General features: G+C 37.6%; 1 long non-coding RNA gene across 1 annotated transcript; it reads right to left on the bottom strand.

The window, feature by feature from the left end:
• Window positions 1-13455: 13455 nt before the first annotated feature.
• Window positions 13456-16180, bottom strand: LOC127093496 (uncharacterized). The gene is made up of 3 exons (XR_007792558.1): window positions 15737-16180; window positions 15246-15518; window positions 13456-14720 (listed from the first exon to the last, which is right to left on the bottom strand). It is a non-coding gene; the product is annotated as an uncharacterized LOC127093496 (long non-coding RNA).
• Window positions 16181-17343: the final 1163 nt, after the last annotated feature.

The raw sequence follows: 17343 nt of genomic DNA, 5'->3' as shown, positions 1-17343 counted from the left end.
TACCAGCGTGCTATGGTGGTTTTGTTCCATGATATGATCCATCATGAAATAGAGGTATATGTGGATGACATGATAGCCAGATCTCATACTAAAGAAGAACATCTCGATCATTTATACAAACTGTTTGCGAGGTTGAAGAAATACAAGTTGAGATTGAACCCGAACAAATGCACCTTTGGCGTAAGATCCGGTAAACTCTTGGGCTTTATTGTCAGTGGTAAAGGAATTGAGGTGGACCCGGCTAAGGTGAGAGCTATTCAGGAAATGCCAGTTCCCCGTACAGATAAAGAAGTCAGAGGTTTCTTGGGACGCTTGAATTACATTGCCCGATTTATCTCCCATTTGACTGCTACCTGCAAACCCATCTTCAAATTACTGAGGAAAAATCAAGAGATGATATGGAATGATGAATGTCAAGAAGCTTTTGACAAAATCAAGAAGTATCTCCAAGAACCTCCAATTTTGATGCCACCGGTTGAAGGAAGACCTCTAATCATGTATTTGACCGTGTTAGAAAATTCAATGGGGTGTGTGTTGGGGCAACATGACAAGTCTGGTCGAAAAGAGCATGCCATATACTACCTTAGCAAAAAGTTTACCGACTGTGAAATAAGATACTCATTGCTCGAGAAAACTTGTTGTGCTTTGGCTTGGGCTGCTTGCCGACTAAGACAGTACATGTTGAATCATACCACTTTATCGATTTTTAAGATGGACCCTATCAAATATATATTTGAGAAACCTGCCCTCTCCGGAAGAATAGCAAGATGGCAGATGATTTTAACAGAGTATGATATCCAGTATACTACCCAGAAAGCAATCAAAGGAAGCGTATTAGCAGACCATTTGGCTCATCAAGCAGTTGATGATTATCAATCTATGAATTTTGAGTTCCCAGATGAGGATGTCATGCTTGTTACTGATTATGAAGAACCTGGACCGGACGAAGGACCCGAAAGGGAATCCCGATGGACTATGGTTTTTGACGGATCTTCTAATGCATTGGGCAATGGGGTTGGGGTTGTAATTATTTCCCCCAAGGGTTGCCATACGCCTTTCACTGCTAGACTATGTTTTGATTGTACCAACAATATGGCCGAGTATGAGGCATGTATTTTGGGACTCAAAGCTGCTATAGGCCTAAGAATCAAGTTTTTGAGTGTGTATGGAGACTCAGCCTTGGTAATCAGTCAGATCAAAGGAGAATGGGATAATAAACATCCGAATCTCATCCCTTATCGAGAGCGGGTGTTGACATTAATCCCATACTTTGAAAAGATTACATTCGAACATATTCCACGAGAAGAGAATCAGTTGACAGGCGCATTGGCTACCATGTCATCTATGTTCAGAGTCAGATGGGACAATGAAGCTCCCATGGTTACCGTTGAACGATTAGATGAACCAGCATATTGTTATGAACTGAATACTGATGAAGTGGAAGAGAAACCTTGGTTCCACGAAGTAAAAAGATATCTAGAAACTCAAGAATACCCTGAAGGGGCATCCATCAATGATAGAAAGTTTCTGAGGAAGTTCTCCGCTAAATTCTTTTTGAGTAATGGAGTATTATACAAACGTAATCATGATTCGACTTTGCTGCGCTGTGTGGATAAAAGGGAAGCAGAAAAGATTATGAAAGACATACATGACGGTGTTTTTGGGATTCACTCTAGTGGGCATACGATGGCCAAGAAGATTCTGAGATCAGGGTATTATTGGTCTACCATGGAAGCTGATTTCCACCATCACTCCAGAACTTGTCACAAGTGCCAGATCTATGCGGACAAAGTACATGTATCTCCTACTCCATTGAACATGTTGACAGCACCTTGGCCCTTTGCAATGTGGGGCATTGATATGATTGGAGAGATTAAACCTACTGCTTCTAATGGACATCGTTTCATTCTTGTTGCTATTGATTATTTTACGAAGTGGGTAGAGGCAGCCTCATTTGCTTCTGTCACCAGGAATGTGGTGGCACGGTTCATCAAGAATAGTCTTATTTGTCGGTATGACATCCCTGAAAGAATTATCACTGATAATGGTACTAATTTGAACAACAAGGTGATTATTGAACTCTGCACGCAGTTCAAAATAAAACACCATAACTCTTCTCCGTACCGGCCAAAGATGAATGGCACCGTGGAGGCTGCTAATAAGAATATCAAGAAGATCATACAAAAGATGACAGTAACATACAAAGACTGGCATGAGATGTTACCCTTTGCTCTTCATGGTTATCGCACTTCAGTGCGCACTTCGACAGGGGCAACTCCTTTCTCTTTGGTCTACGGAATGGAAGCTGTTTTACCAGTGGAAGTTCAGATTCCCTCTCTAAGAATTATGAAAGAGGAAGGTTTAGACGAGGATGAATGGGTTCAGACTCGACTCGATCAGATAAATTTGATTGATGAAAAGAGACTTGCGGCTGTTTGTCATGGGCAGATATATCAGAAGCGCATGACCCAGGCATTTAACAAAAAGGTCAAGAGACAGGTGTATCAAATTGGCGACTTGGTAATAAAGCGTATCGTTCTACCACAAGGTGATCCTAGAGGCAAATGGACTCCCACATACGAAGGGCCATTTGTAGTTAAGAAGGTATTCTCTGGTGGAGCCATGATGCTTGCTACAATGGATGGCGAAGATTTCCCGCATCCTGTGAACGCGGACATAGTTAAAAAATACTACGCATAAAAGAGACCCGCTAGGTCGACGTATCTAGGCAAAAGTAAGGGCATCCCGGCGAACCAAAAGGGTTCGGGAAAAAATTAGGGATAAACATATAAAAATGTACACCCGGCAAGTCGAAAACCCGAAAAGGCGGCTTGGGCAAGAAAGGGTATCCTGGTGGACTGAAAACCTGAAAAGGCGGTCCAGGCAAAAATTAGGGATTAAAGCGTATGACTATGTCCCGTTCTAGGTCAGCTTCACCCAAGTCAAAGGGACTGAACATGCCAATCACTTCTATCCGACAGCAGGAGATGAGAGGCTTGAAGACATAATGACAGTAGTGAAATTAAAATCAATAGGACTTTTTCTTCATAGCTTTTTCTTTGTTTTCTTGACAATTTCCTCTTACTAGGATCTCTGTCTCCTTGTACTCAAATTGCCTGTTTATAGGCCCTCTGTCAAAATCAATACAATTTTATTTCCAAAAAAATGCTTTTGTTTTACTTACTCTGTTTTGTTTGCATAAACGTCCATTGATTTAATTCGAATTAATATATGCATTTGAATATGATTGATGTTTACCGAAAATACATGCATAAAATAGAAATAGCAATTACTAAAAGACTTTAGGGTCGAGGATAAAGTCTAACCATGCTTTCCGATGAATCCAGTTGCTAATCCTATTCCCCAGCAAAACCAGTTATTTCCCAGAAGAAATTGGCATTACTAGACAGACTGGTCATCTCTTTTATCCCCTAGTCAGGCTTCTGGTGAATATTTCTACCATCAGACAGAAATCAAATACCCCCAGCTAAGAAAAATTCATCAATACAAATGTCTCCAACCAGAATCTCGGGATTTATTTTCCCTCGGCAAAATTTTCAGACGCATAATTCATTCATGCATCATTTCGCATCATACACATGCATGCAATGTTCACATTTATTTTCACAAGCATAAAACATCTCATGCATCATGACATGGCATGAGGCTAACTTTTTCAGGTTAATTATCCTCCCGATATAGTCAAAATAAAGGTTCATTCAGACGGACACCCTCATCGGTTACATTTTAGATTCAGATGCATCTTACAGATATAATCCATATGGATGTTCATTCTGATGAGCATTCTGACATCCTCCTAATGATGGCATCTTTAAGCCCATCCCAGACGTTTATTGCAAATACAACATATACAAATGTTATCAGATATAGCCTAACGTACGGTTCATTCTGATTCAGCCCAACATATGATTCCTTCAACTAGTCCAATACGGTCTAGCGTACGACCCATTTGGATGTTCATTTCCTCAGATACTACCCAGCGTACGGTACATTCCGAGGTGTAGTCTAGCGTACGACTACTTTTTGTCAGATACAGCCTAACATACGGCTCATTCTGCAACTCAGATACGATCTAACGTATGATCCATTCTGATCTTCATTCCTCAGATACTACCTAGCGTACGGTACATCCCGAGGTGTAGTCTAGCGTACGACTACTTTTTCTCCAGATGCCGCCTAATAGACGGTTCATTCTGCAACTCAGATACGATCTAGCGTACGATCCATTCTGACCCTTATATCTCAGATACAACCTAATGGACGGCTCATTCTGCTACTCAGATACGATCTAACGTACGATCCATTCTGACCCTTTTCTCAGATACAGCATAATAGACGGCTCATTCTGCAACTCAAATACGATCTAGCATACGATCCATTCTGATCTTTCATCCCCAACGAAGTCACCCGCCTAATGGATAACTCATTCTGCTACTCAGATACGATCTAGCGTACGATCCATTCTGATCTTTACCTCTCCAGAGGCAGCCTAATAGACGGTTCATTCTGCAATTCAGATACGATCTAGCGTATGGTCCATTCTGATCCTTTATCCCCAGCAGCGTATGATCCATTCTGATCTTTCATCATCAAACTTCCCGGATGGCATCTCTAAGCCCATCTCCATCAAGACTAACTTCTAATTAGCAAGCGCAAATTTTTGGGGCATTCTAAGTGTTCAATAATCTTCCACCTCCAGACCACGAATGACATACATACCATTCTAACTCTCTCGGTTCAAGAATATTGAACAGGGGCAGCTGTCATACCCAAAAATTTGCCCGTTAATCTTGCAAGACATTTTTCAAGGCACTTCAATTCATTTTTCAAGACACTGATCTTAAAGGAACAAAGACCCAGCACACATGTGGCCAAATCCAGAAAATGGCTTAAAATGGCTTGCTCGCTAGGCGAGCAAAATCCTTCGCCTAGCGAACCCTTCGCTACACCACTCGCCTAGCGAAGCTTGCGAATACCAGAAATTTTGGGCTTCATTCTGAGCCCATCAGGTCACAAAAAAAAAACTATTATAAATACCAAGACCTCAGTCAGAAGAGAGGAAGAAAGGGAGACAGACGGACGGAGACAGAAAGAAGGAACAGCAAACCCTGGAGGCTAACCCAGAGAATTCAGAGCAACCCTAAAGGAAACCCTGAAGGAAACTCATCTGCACAAAGGTTACCTCCGCCCAACTCAATCCGGCACCAACCCTAAGAGTGATCTGCCAATTCAACATTGCAATTCAATTGCCAACAGGTTTGCACTACCACTACCGCTTTATGCTTCCAATTTACATGTGGTATTATGATTGAATTTATAAATATATCTTAGGTTTTGCATGTGGATTTAAATATGTATGGATATCTTGAATGTTTAACCATAAAATTTCTGTAATGGATGCCATAGGGTGTGGAGCTTGCTGAAATCGTACTGTTCTTAAATTCAAAACCCGCAGCCGTTCGCTAGCACATCGCTAAGCGAACATGTAGCGAGGGTTTTCCAGGCCCTCGCTAGGCGAGGCAGCAGCGAACATGACAGTCGCTGATTTTTCTGTTCTGATTTTTGCTAATCCGACATGTTTTATTGTAACCATGCATGGTTTACCTGACATTATTACTGTTGTGATTCCTTTGGGTTTGGTGCAACTCTCGATTGCACCCTGATTTGGTATTCTGACCTGTTTGCTGAATATTGTAAGGGCTCACATACTCCTGGAAAAGGTAGCTTGCTAGGTATTCCCCTTTATTTGTGGGATACCCCTGTGGAGATTCATCCTAATTACCTAATTGATTATAATGTGGAGATTCATCCTAATTACCTAATTGATTATAATGTGGAGATTCATCCTAATTACCTAATTGATTATAAAATATTGCCTTTGAATATGTGATCTTGGACCTCTCTTTGTTGCCTTACGGTATTACGGTATTACGGTCATGTCCCGCGAATGTGGGGATACACTTAGCAAAGACCCTTCGGTTAAATCATCATGTCCCTACAAGATAAATCATAGTCCCTCGGATGTCGCCTGCGAATATATGATTTTGTCCCTCGATGACCCTTCGTTGTAGCCAACGAGTTAATGATGATTGTCCCTTCGAATGCTAGGGTATCCTTACAAATGTGGCCTCCAATGACCAATCGATGACCCTACGATGTCCCTTTTACATCCAAAGGATAAAACTACTTACTTCTCAATAGTAAGGACAGTTTTACCCTCATAAGGATAGGAAATGCCCATAAAGACCTTGGGTAGGTATAACTCTTAAATGCTGACTCACAACCTAAAACATTTTTCATACATCACACTTTACAAAACATCTACTAGAAAATCACTACTTGGTATACATTCATACTAGAATCATTGCCAAGTTATATTTTTCTAAACAACTTTCAAAATTAAACGAGATAAATACTTTGTATACATTCATACAAGAATCATTACAAAGCTAAACTCTCTTTTCAAAACATTTTCTAAGCAGTTCACAAACACTTTTTCAGACAAGAAAAATATAAGTGATCCAGCAATTAAGAGCCCATGGATAACCATGGATACAAAGGGTGCTAACACCTTCCCTTTGTATAATGTATCTCCCGAATCCAAAATCTAATTAAGGTCTTTCCTGTTCTTTTCCACCTTTCCTTATTGGATAAAAGAAAAGTCGGTGGCGACTCTTGCTATCCGCGACATTTGCTTTCCAAAGCAAAAACACACCAAAAGTCAGTTCACCGTATGACAAAGTGCAAACAAATATTATGCAGATGGAAAGATTATTATTTATTTATGTTTTTTGTGATTACCATTTTCAGAAAAAACAAAAAGTAAAAATAAAACATCATAGATGTCGATGAATAAAGTTGTATTTCATTGATGATAATAAGGAAAATGCCCAACAATGTTCATTTGTCCCTTAGACATAGGAGAAGTATTTTTTTTAAAATAATGAAAACAAATTACTTTGAACGGTTCATAACAACAGGAATATCAATAACGATCCAGTTGTTGCATGTCTGGTCGTGAGCCACAAAGTTGGCACAAGCCTCGTCTTCCTCATTGTCTTCAATAATGGTAGCTGAGTGTTGACCATCCTTATGAATGAACCGTCCACTACAGAAAACTGGTTGGATAACGTTGACATTGGTGTTGAATAGTCTAAGACCCCAATTTTGACCCTAAGATCACTCATGCTATCTCATCATTTGCATTGGCTTTGGGATCACACCTTGGCATCCTCCTTACCCCTCATTCATTGGGTTTGCCTTGGGAGAGATCACCAAGCACATTTGATTGTATCGTACTTATTTTTCTTTGTTTACTAACCAAAATACCAAAAATATGTTCATGTATAGCTTTGTTTCTTTTGTAGGTAATATGTGCATCCACCCGTGCCCTATCAAGCTCACAACTAGGGTTTCAGACCCTCATGACAAGAGAACAATCAAGTAATGGTTCACAATGGTTCTAAACATCATATATGGATCCCCATGATATTTATTTATCATTTTGATCAAGAATTCATCAAGGGTTTGGAGCTTGTTTGCCTTAGAAGCCCTAATTCATCTGGGTATCTTGTGTGACTTCCTCAATAAGTTTCTTTAACAATTGGTCAAATATATCAAGGTATACTTCATTTAACGACATCTTGTACATATATGATCCTCCATGAGTCCCAAATATCAAGATACCTTCAAGTTGGTTCAAAGAGGTTGACCAGAGAAAGTCAACTAGTCAAAATTGAGGTTCCGTAGACCCTATCTCCTATAATTTTTGTCAAATGAAAATTATTCCAAGAGAAAAGTTACTCTTTATGACATTAAAAACAACTTTCATGTTGGAATCAAGAGGTAATTTTTCTTGGAAAGTCATTTTTTATGGTGAAAGATTATAGGTCATTTTGTCAGTACCCTAGTTAGGAGATCAACTTCCAAGGACCATAACTTTCTCAATTTTTATGTGATAAAGGCCATACAAGTTTCATGATAAGATTCAAGATGTCCTCTCCAACTTTTATTCTTTGATAAATGTCAAATTCAACTTAGAAGGGCATGTTCCAAGAGGAAACATTATAGGTCATTTTGGGTCATTACCATTGAACAAACAATTTGCCTCAACTTCTAAAATATATAACTCCCTCATGCCAAATCCAAATTAGGTCAAATATTTATGACCAAACTGAATAGGGATGAAATATATACAACTTTGGTTAATAAACCATTTCCATTTGAAACTCATAGCAAATGTTATTCAAGGTGGAAGAAGTGGTCATTTGACTTGGGACTTAGAAAATTTTCAACTATGTTTGATTTCTCAAACTTCCACCTCAAAATTCATCATGATACAAGATACATATGGAAAAGTATTCAACATAAAAGTTGTTCCCCTTGATGTCACCTCTCTAAAAAGTCCAAGATCACTTCATTTGGACAATATTTGAGGGACTTGCGCATGGTTCCTTTCGTAAGTTTGTTTTGGCAAGTTTTGAATTCAAATAATCATTTCCTATTGCATGCTTACATGTTGTTTCAGTACTCATTGTGCACGAATTGGAGTTGAATTGCATCATGAATTTGGCCCAAATCATTGCCCATGCATCCATGCATCAATATTACTAATTTTGGCAAATATTCAAAGGGTGCAAAATGAATCCCATTGCCTATATAAGCAAGTCCATTGCTTCAGAAATGACACACATTGCCCAAGCTTTGCCAAGAGATCCCAGAACCCTACACCATAGAATACCTTGAGGATTTCTTTGAAATCAAGTTTGAATTTGACCTTCTGTTTTGAGGTTCAAACTCCAAGGATTCATTGCCTTTTCTATCTCAATTGATCACTACAAGCAAGAGGAGGAAGAACCAAGTGAATTTAGAATAAGATCAAGTCAATTTGAAGCCACTCGAAGGTGATTTTTCAGAAACTTTGAGCCTTCGATTCTCTCTAAAATCTTCACCATTCTCTTTGATTTTTGGTTGGCTGAAGTCCTACCAATGTAGCCAACAAGATTCAGTTGCTTCGAGGTCAAACCGAAGCAACTCAGATCATGAACCTCAAATTTCAAATCCATGTATCTTTCAATATACTTGGAATTGGATGAAATGGAGGTCAGATTTGAGCTCCTGAGCATTTTTCCTTAAAATCATGTCCACACTTTTTATTTTAGTAAAGGTTGATGGTGGACCAGTCCGGTGAGGTCCACCGGAGAAGAAGACCGGAGCTAGGGCTCTAGTGGTGTGCTACACCTTCCCAACCTTCTGATTTATTCCAAACGTTTTAATCACAACCTTTGGTTCAGATTACCATATGTGTGGCGCGTTGACTGAAGCGCATCGTGGATAACACACGCTTGGCCATCAGATCTACCACCTCAATTAATGAGGGAGATCTGATGACCCTTGTTTTTTTGTATTTTCTGATTTTTTAAATCCTTTTATTTTGTTTAATTCATATAAATTTCATTTTTAATCCAAAAAATATGGGACTCTTGCCAAAAATCTTTAAATATTTATCTCTTCTATATTTTGAATTAAAATGATTTTTTGGATTAATTTTGATATTTTTCATGAATTAAATGTTTTTATACATATTTTTAATTATTTTAAAATACTTATGACTTTCTAAAAATCATGAAATTTTTTGTCTAAGGTCATTTGACCTTGTTTGACCTTGTTTGACCTTGTATAAATCCCTTGGCCGTTTATTTGGTGTTTTGAAGGGATTTGAGGTTTTGTCCAAATTAAAAATGCATTTTAATTCATTTTTAAATTGATTTTTAATTGAATAAATATTCAAAAATTATGTTGAGCCATTTTTATGGTCTTGTGATGTTTGACGTTCTTGGGCCTTGATCATGGTTGATTTGACTTTTGTTTGATAAAAACCATTGGACTTAGGGGATTGATGAAATGTACATTTCATCTCCCAAAATGAATGGATGGTATTGATCAAATAAAATTACTCTCATGATCAATTTGTGATTCTTATTCCCCATTCCCTCTTCATCTTCATACTTATTCTTCCCCAATCCATCATTGACCAATGAAATCTCTTCATGTCTAATGCTAGTTGATTCATCAATCACCTTCTATCAAATGAATCAATATGAGTCTGATTGAGATATGTCCTTCCCATTTTCTTTTAGTGTGTGGTATGTTTTAGGAGTTTGCTTCCTTGTACCAAATCTCTAACATGTATTAACACCTATATTTTTATTGTCCGGCCTCATATAGTTTTAACTTCTACATAAGTCCAATTACGATTGCTTAACGTAGAGCTAAGTTTGTCCCTCAAGGCATAACATTCTAGTAAGTGAGATTGTAAGTCTCCCATTCTTCATGGCATTGTATGGAAACTTGACCTTTTTTCCTTTCATGAGAGCTAGTGACATACTTGTTGAATTATCCAAGTTAGAGCCCTTATCATGGAAGATGTCTTGGTTTAAGGATTCATACTTGTGAATGAATGGTTGAGTGTTCTCCAAAGAATGACTTAATCAATTAAAACTCAACACTAATACTTGACTAACCATTGGCTAACTCTTATTCATTATGCTTTTACCTTCAAGTCATTTACATTATGCAATTTAAATTCCAGTCATTTATCATTCATTGTCATTTAAATTTCATGCAACTTGTTTATGTTCCAGTCCTTTTCACTTTGCTCATTTAAGTCATATTTTGTGTTTATATATATTTGTTTGTGTGTTTTGATTTTGTTTATGGTCTTAGGACCCTAAAACAATAATAACAAAAACCCTAAAAAAATATTTGGTGGACTGTTGGGACTTGATCTGAACTTTTGGACTTAGAACTAGGTAACATTCCCCATGCTAAAGAACTTGACCAATGCCAACATCTGAGACTGAGTTATCCTTGACAGTGACTTTCATCTGATGCAAGACCTTGGATCTCTTTGATTCAACTGTTACTCTATCTTTGGGCATGATTGTTATTTTGTTATGATTGTCTATGACTGATGTTTTGTTCTGAGTTGATCAAAGAATATTTCATCCGATACATGGAAAGACATTAAAGACTGCTAGCTAGTTGGAGTGCTTGCTTGGATATGACTATCTTTATTTGATGCCTTGATATTCATGATGTCTGGATATTGCTCATTGCTTATTGTTTTTTCCTTGTCAAAGTCCAAAGGAAAATGGGTTTCTATATGACATTCTTGTCTGTTGGATTGCATCCTATTGATCAGATCTTTTCAACTCTTAACTTTTAAATTTTTGCTAAGGGTAATCTCTTCATCTCCTCCCACTTCTTAAATTTCAAATCTCTCCCTCTTTTCAAAAAATTTATTTGCTTGTGACTTCAAACTTAGACACCTTTTAATGATTAGAAACTTTGGCCTTATGCCAGTGAATTTAAAACTCTTTCTTAAATCAAATTTGTAAATAAATTTAACCATATTGACTTAAATTTCACAAAGACAAAAAGAACTAATTGTTGGTGTAAGCCCTAGAGGCCAATACTTTTGGTACTTGTATCGAATTATTTTTTAATAATAAAAGGCTTTTTCTTTATTATGTTTGTTTAATAAAGTCCCTAGAATAACTAGTCCGTTTAATGTATCAAGTGTGACTTAATCATGAGATCCCATTAAACATAAGGACATTATTCTTAAACTGTCCGTTGTCGAGCTTTGTTGTGAAGTGGTATAACATTAAAGCATTAAGACTATTATGTATATAGACTGATGATCACATCTCATGGATCATGGATAAGGAGTTATCAAGTCTTAAACATAGGTACGAATATTAAGAGTAATATTTATATTAGATTGACCCACTATGAGAATACTATATAGAATGTTATACAAAGTGTCATAAGTTATTCTCATGGTGATAATGGTGTATACCACCCTTCGACCTGGAACCACTATGGATCCTAGATGTAGAGTCGAGTGTCTTATTGCTGATCAAACCTTGTCCGTAACTGGATGACCATAAAGACAGTTGATGGGTACTCCACGAAGCATGCTAAGGGACATGAGTGACCTAGATGGAATTTGCCCATCCTGCGTAACAGGATAAATGTCTACGGGCCCAATATTGAACTGGACAAGGATGACACGGTCTATGCCTTGTGTTCAATATAGACATAAGGGTAAAAGGGTAATTGTACACATAAATATTATCATAAAAGGATTTTTCAGATCATATGACATTTTCGTGTCTTGGGTAGTAGTGATGTGTTGCTAGATACTGCTCACTGTTTATTATGTTAAATACGTGATTTAATATAATTGACAATGCCATGAAAACCTACAGGGTCACACACAAAAGGACAGATTGATGAGAGATAGAGTAACTAAGGAACACCGTAAGATACGGTGCACTTAAGTGAATTATAGAACATCGTAAGGTACGATGTACTTAAGTAGAATACGAAATATGGTAAGGTACCATGCGCTTAAGTGATTTTGGCATATTATAAGATATGAGCCACATACAATTAAATGAGGTTTTTAGCTTGCAGCCCACGCAAGTGGTTCTATAAATAGAACCTGTCATACCCCAAAATTTGCCCCAAATTTTTTCTTTTTTACCAAACCCGTGATTCTAACCTCATCCATGTCTCATGCATACTCATCATTCATTCATGATTAACATTAATTAACAAATATCATAGATTCAATGATCTTGGTTAACGAAGCAGGTTTGGATTGAAGATTTCGGGTATCGCTCATCATGTGGGTTGCGACCCTATTTCTTGGCCTTGAGGGATCTTGTTGCTTGGCCTCCGTACATGAACTGGACTTCTAAGTCCTAGTTGCGGGCCCATGATTTAGAATGTTGCTTATGGAGCTTTGTGCTTGATACAAAACCCTAATCAGGGATAATTGGTGTTCAAGGGTATGGCTTGGTTGACTTTGGGACTTGGGATTCATCAAAATCCTAGCATTGATCTTTGAGGTTTGTGAATCAAGGGATTTATATTGAGGGGGTGGAAACCTTAGTTTCTGGCTATGTCATCATCATCAGTGGAGTATACATTTAAAATTGAGGTTTCATCTGGTTCATCTGATCCGTTAAGGATGGTTCCTGGACTTAGAAGATTCGTGGTCCTGATTCATAGATGGAGATTCATTCAAAGCTTTACACGATCATGATATGTTGCTTGGTTGGTATGCATCTGGTTTGATTCTTAGCATGGAGTATTCGTAGGCATTTTGGTACATATCCAACTATCCATAAGAAAGTACACTTTTTTACAACTATTGACTCTTGGTCAACTGTTGACTTTTTTGTCAACTCCCTCTACCCTTAAGTCCTCAATAACATAATCCATAATTCATTACCATGTAGTACGCTTTTACTTTGATTCACTTTCGTATTTTTAAGCCATTTGACCGAAGTCATTTTTAAGTTAAACCACCTCTATTCATGTTCATGTTCATTTCTAATCCTAGTCCAAACCCTCATTCAATAAACTTCTAACACAAACTATTGAGATTACAACTTCACAACAATAACACATTTACAAATTAACAAGCTTAATAGGTTAGCTGTGGAAAACATGTACCACATAACTAATTAAGTACAGTAAAAATAACATGCAGTGCATTTTAAAGTTAAGCATTATTAGTTGCTAACACATAGCAAACTCTCATAGCTAACCAATTTCAATTAACCATTGATTTCGAAGCTACACGATAACACTTGCTGACTATCCTGTCTATGAAGGTATGCCGTTCAGAATGTCCCATGAAGCAGCTGGAAAATCGGTTTTCTTGTGTACTTTAAAGAAGTCTCGATTGCTGCCTTGATAAGTTGAGAAGCATAAAAGGCTCGGCCAACAAATCCGCTCTAGGTCTGTCGGCGTTGGTCGCCTTAGCCATCAACCGGTCGTCATGAAAGCTGCTCACTATACAATCTGTTGCACAAAGATGTTGGAAATGATTGTTAAGTTTCTAAGTGCCAAACTCTAGTCATACACCAAGATACACAATCATGCACACATACAATAGAAGGGAACCGATCAAACATGCTAGCATAACAAGTTCACACTCATATTCCGTAAGAAAAATCAAGCACGACGCCGACATCGATTCATTGGCAGTTCAATTCAAGCATTTTCAAAGCATGCTAGACAAAATAAACAAAATGTGGTAAGGCGGCATGAGATTCGGCTTAAGTGCAATTAACTTCATGACTAAACCTAGTATTTATACTAATGTCGCATCCTGTCCTGATAGCAGATTCATGAATTTTTCTAACAATGGCTCCTAATTCACAATATCATCACCATGATAAGCCAAACAGTCCAAACAACTCGTTGTAATCCTTAACCATTTCATTCAAAAAACTTCAAGCATTGCAAATGAAGAATAGATTTTATTTCATTAAATAACTTGTGAATTCGTAACAAACTAATCTCAGTGGCATTTGGGAGGAATTTAAATTTCATTTTAACAAAGTATCATAACCTCTAACCAACTCATTCCACTCTCATTTAACTCACATCTCTAACTGAACCAGAACTGATTAACTATTTTTTAAGCTCTCAAATTAACACTAACCGAATTCACAATTAACTCATAACAGAATAAGTTATAGTATACTAACTGCATCATGACTAATTTCAACTCAGTTAATTAAGCGACATAATTTCAAACACAGACACCGTTTTTCGAAGCCATCAGCAAGCACCTTCCACGATGCCGCCAAAACGGCAATGTCAACCTACACATCCTGCAAAATGAATTTACATCATGAAAGCCTTGAACTTGTAGTTGACAATACCGGTTCAGCATTTCACTAATCTAACAACCCAACAGTTTCATACACAATCCATATTTAATATGTAATTCAAACATTCAATTCAATCATCTATAACTGATAACCATGACCGTGTCTTTTCAAAATGCAAGAAGAATTCTTTTCAAATTGGCTTGTATATAGAATTACAATTTCACATAACAGAGTTAGCATATTCAATTGACAATCCCTAGCCCACATTAAATTCTAGGCGACACATTTCAAATTCATGGCATTTTCTACCGACATTGCAAGAATAAGTTAACAAGTCCACAAGGTGTTTCGTTCACTACTTGCAGCTTCATCCAAAATCAAACCTATTCCAGCTAACAGAAATCCATTCCAATTTAACAACTCATTAATTTCCTAAGTTCTAATCAACCATTTGTAACTTCAGAATATGACAGCACTAGAGGTTAACCAACAGTCTAATTTTCTGACTTCATAACTAACTCTGACCTAACAGAATAACCTGCCCTAACTGTCACTGCACGATCTGCTCGATTCGGGTGTATCCCACAAACACTATATAAGAGTAACCACTGCAATCATTTGGGGATTTTTTTATCACTATCATTTCTGAAATTTTCTCGAACTCTATTTCATTCCTCTCTCCCTCAACCTTGCGTAAAAGCTCCATTAAGAAGCCATTGGAGCTTCACCTTGAACCTCCAATTGTGCTTGAACTAGGTCACTCACAGTGCTTAACACAAATCACTTGTTCGCACAAACCTGGACAGAGAAGACGAAGAAGAAAATTACGGAAACGAAAAGCATTCATCAAATCACGCAACCGAAACGGAATCGCAACAGAATAGCGGAACAGAACAAGGTTGTCAAGAAGAAGAAGCAAACAACGCGTATTCATCACGCACGCAACAACGAAGTGTGAAAGCAATACAAGGAAGTTGCGTAGGAAGAAAGCGATTACTGAAAGAAAGGATTCGTACCTCTTCAGACCGTGTCACGAATCTGGTGAGTATTTATCGCCACACTCCGTTTCTTTTTGCTTGTTAGTTCTCGTTGGGATATTGTGCCGACGAAACTATCCTTTAGCTGAATGTGGAAATCATTGAAGAAGCAACTCGGGTTCAAGTCTGAAATGCAGTGGTGATTGAACGACGCTACTGCGTCCGGGATGCAAATCCACGACGGCGTTGAACTTCGGAACACGAATTCGACAGGAGGAAAGGCAATGATTATGTTGAAGTACGACGCTCATGGAGAAATCGATTCCAGAACTCAATACCGCGATCGATGGGGGAAACGCGGGCGAGAAAGCCAGATCGCAATGAGAAGCCATTTGAGAACGCGATTAAACGTATGAAGTGAGCATCTTCAGATGTGTCATCTTGCAGAAAACCAGTTTGTGGAAATAATCACTTTCGTGAACAAAAGCGTTTTTCATGCCGTTTGCGTTTTGGATTGGGTTTGGGCCTAAGGCCCAAACGTTTTGTGCCATCCACACCTAAAGTTTGTTGCACCCCCCTTTTTCGAGTGGGCTTTGGGGGTTGGGACTCGAATTCAGGCCCAAGTCAGAAGATTGGGAACACACTTCATGGGCCTGCACCCCTAGCACCATTTTGGTTAGTTAATTATTTCGCTTTAGGTTATAACAATGTTAGATAATTAGTTTTGTTAGAAATTAATTAGGATTTGGAAATTCATTAGAAATATTAGTTTAGAAATTAGAATTTAATAGATTTTAGAAATATTAACTTTGGTTAGAATTGTGGAATTAATTACGAATATTAACTTTAGCATTAGAAATATTAAGTTTAGATTTTAGAATTAAATATTATAGAAATATTATGAGGAATATTAGATTAGACTAATCTTTAGGATTTAGAATAATTAGAATAGTTTAGAATTTAGAATCAATTTCAATTAGAATCTATAATTAGAATTTTAATTCAATAGTCCATATTTGTCAATTGACTGTTTTGCCCCTAGGTTAGAAATAGTCTAATTTTGCATGTTCCCATAGTTCTAAGCATTGAGAAAATGATTCCATCAAACACTAACCCTTTAGGTAATTGTATACTCAATTCAACTAAATTTTTCTCCACCGATTAAGTTGATCAAAGTACGCTTTGATTAACTAAATCCTTTGACTGTGTTTAATTTCCCAAGCTTAGTTAAGTGATCAAAAAACCCTTGATCACTTGATAAAGCAAGTCCTTGTGATCAAGATGTTGGATATTGGATCTCCAAGTTCAAACAAGATTCAAACACCAAGATCGAGAGTTCAAGCTATTCAAATTAGTACAAGACAGGACTACTATTCAAGCACGTCAAAAATCAACACTTGTTAATCATGAGCCAAGTTGTGTGCCATGAGTCTTAAGTAATAGAGAAGGAATGAGACTGGAGTATTCCTACCCCCATTCTGAATATCCTTGTGCAGAAGCATTTGTGCAGTTGTAATTTTGTTTCTCTCTCTCTCTCTCTCTCACACACACACACACACACTCAAAGCCTTCATTCGTAGCAGCTAGCACTGAGATTAAAGGATTCCGTTCGTGTGGACTGAGTAGAGGCGTTGTTACCATTCAAC

The sequence above is a fragment of the Lathyrus oleraceus genome, chromosome 6 (genome assembly GCF_024323335.1).
Source record: "Lathyrus oleraceus cultivar Zhongwan6 chromosome 6, CAAS_Psat_ZW6_1.0, whole genome shotgun sequence".
NCBI lineage: Eukaryota > Viridiplantae > Streptophyta > Magnoliopsida > Fabales > Fabaceae > Lathyrus > Lathyrus oleraceus.
The sequence above is the reverse complement of the archived record's forward strand: the minus strand, read 5'-3'. Positions and strand labels throughout refer to the sequence as shown.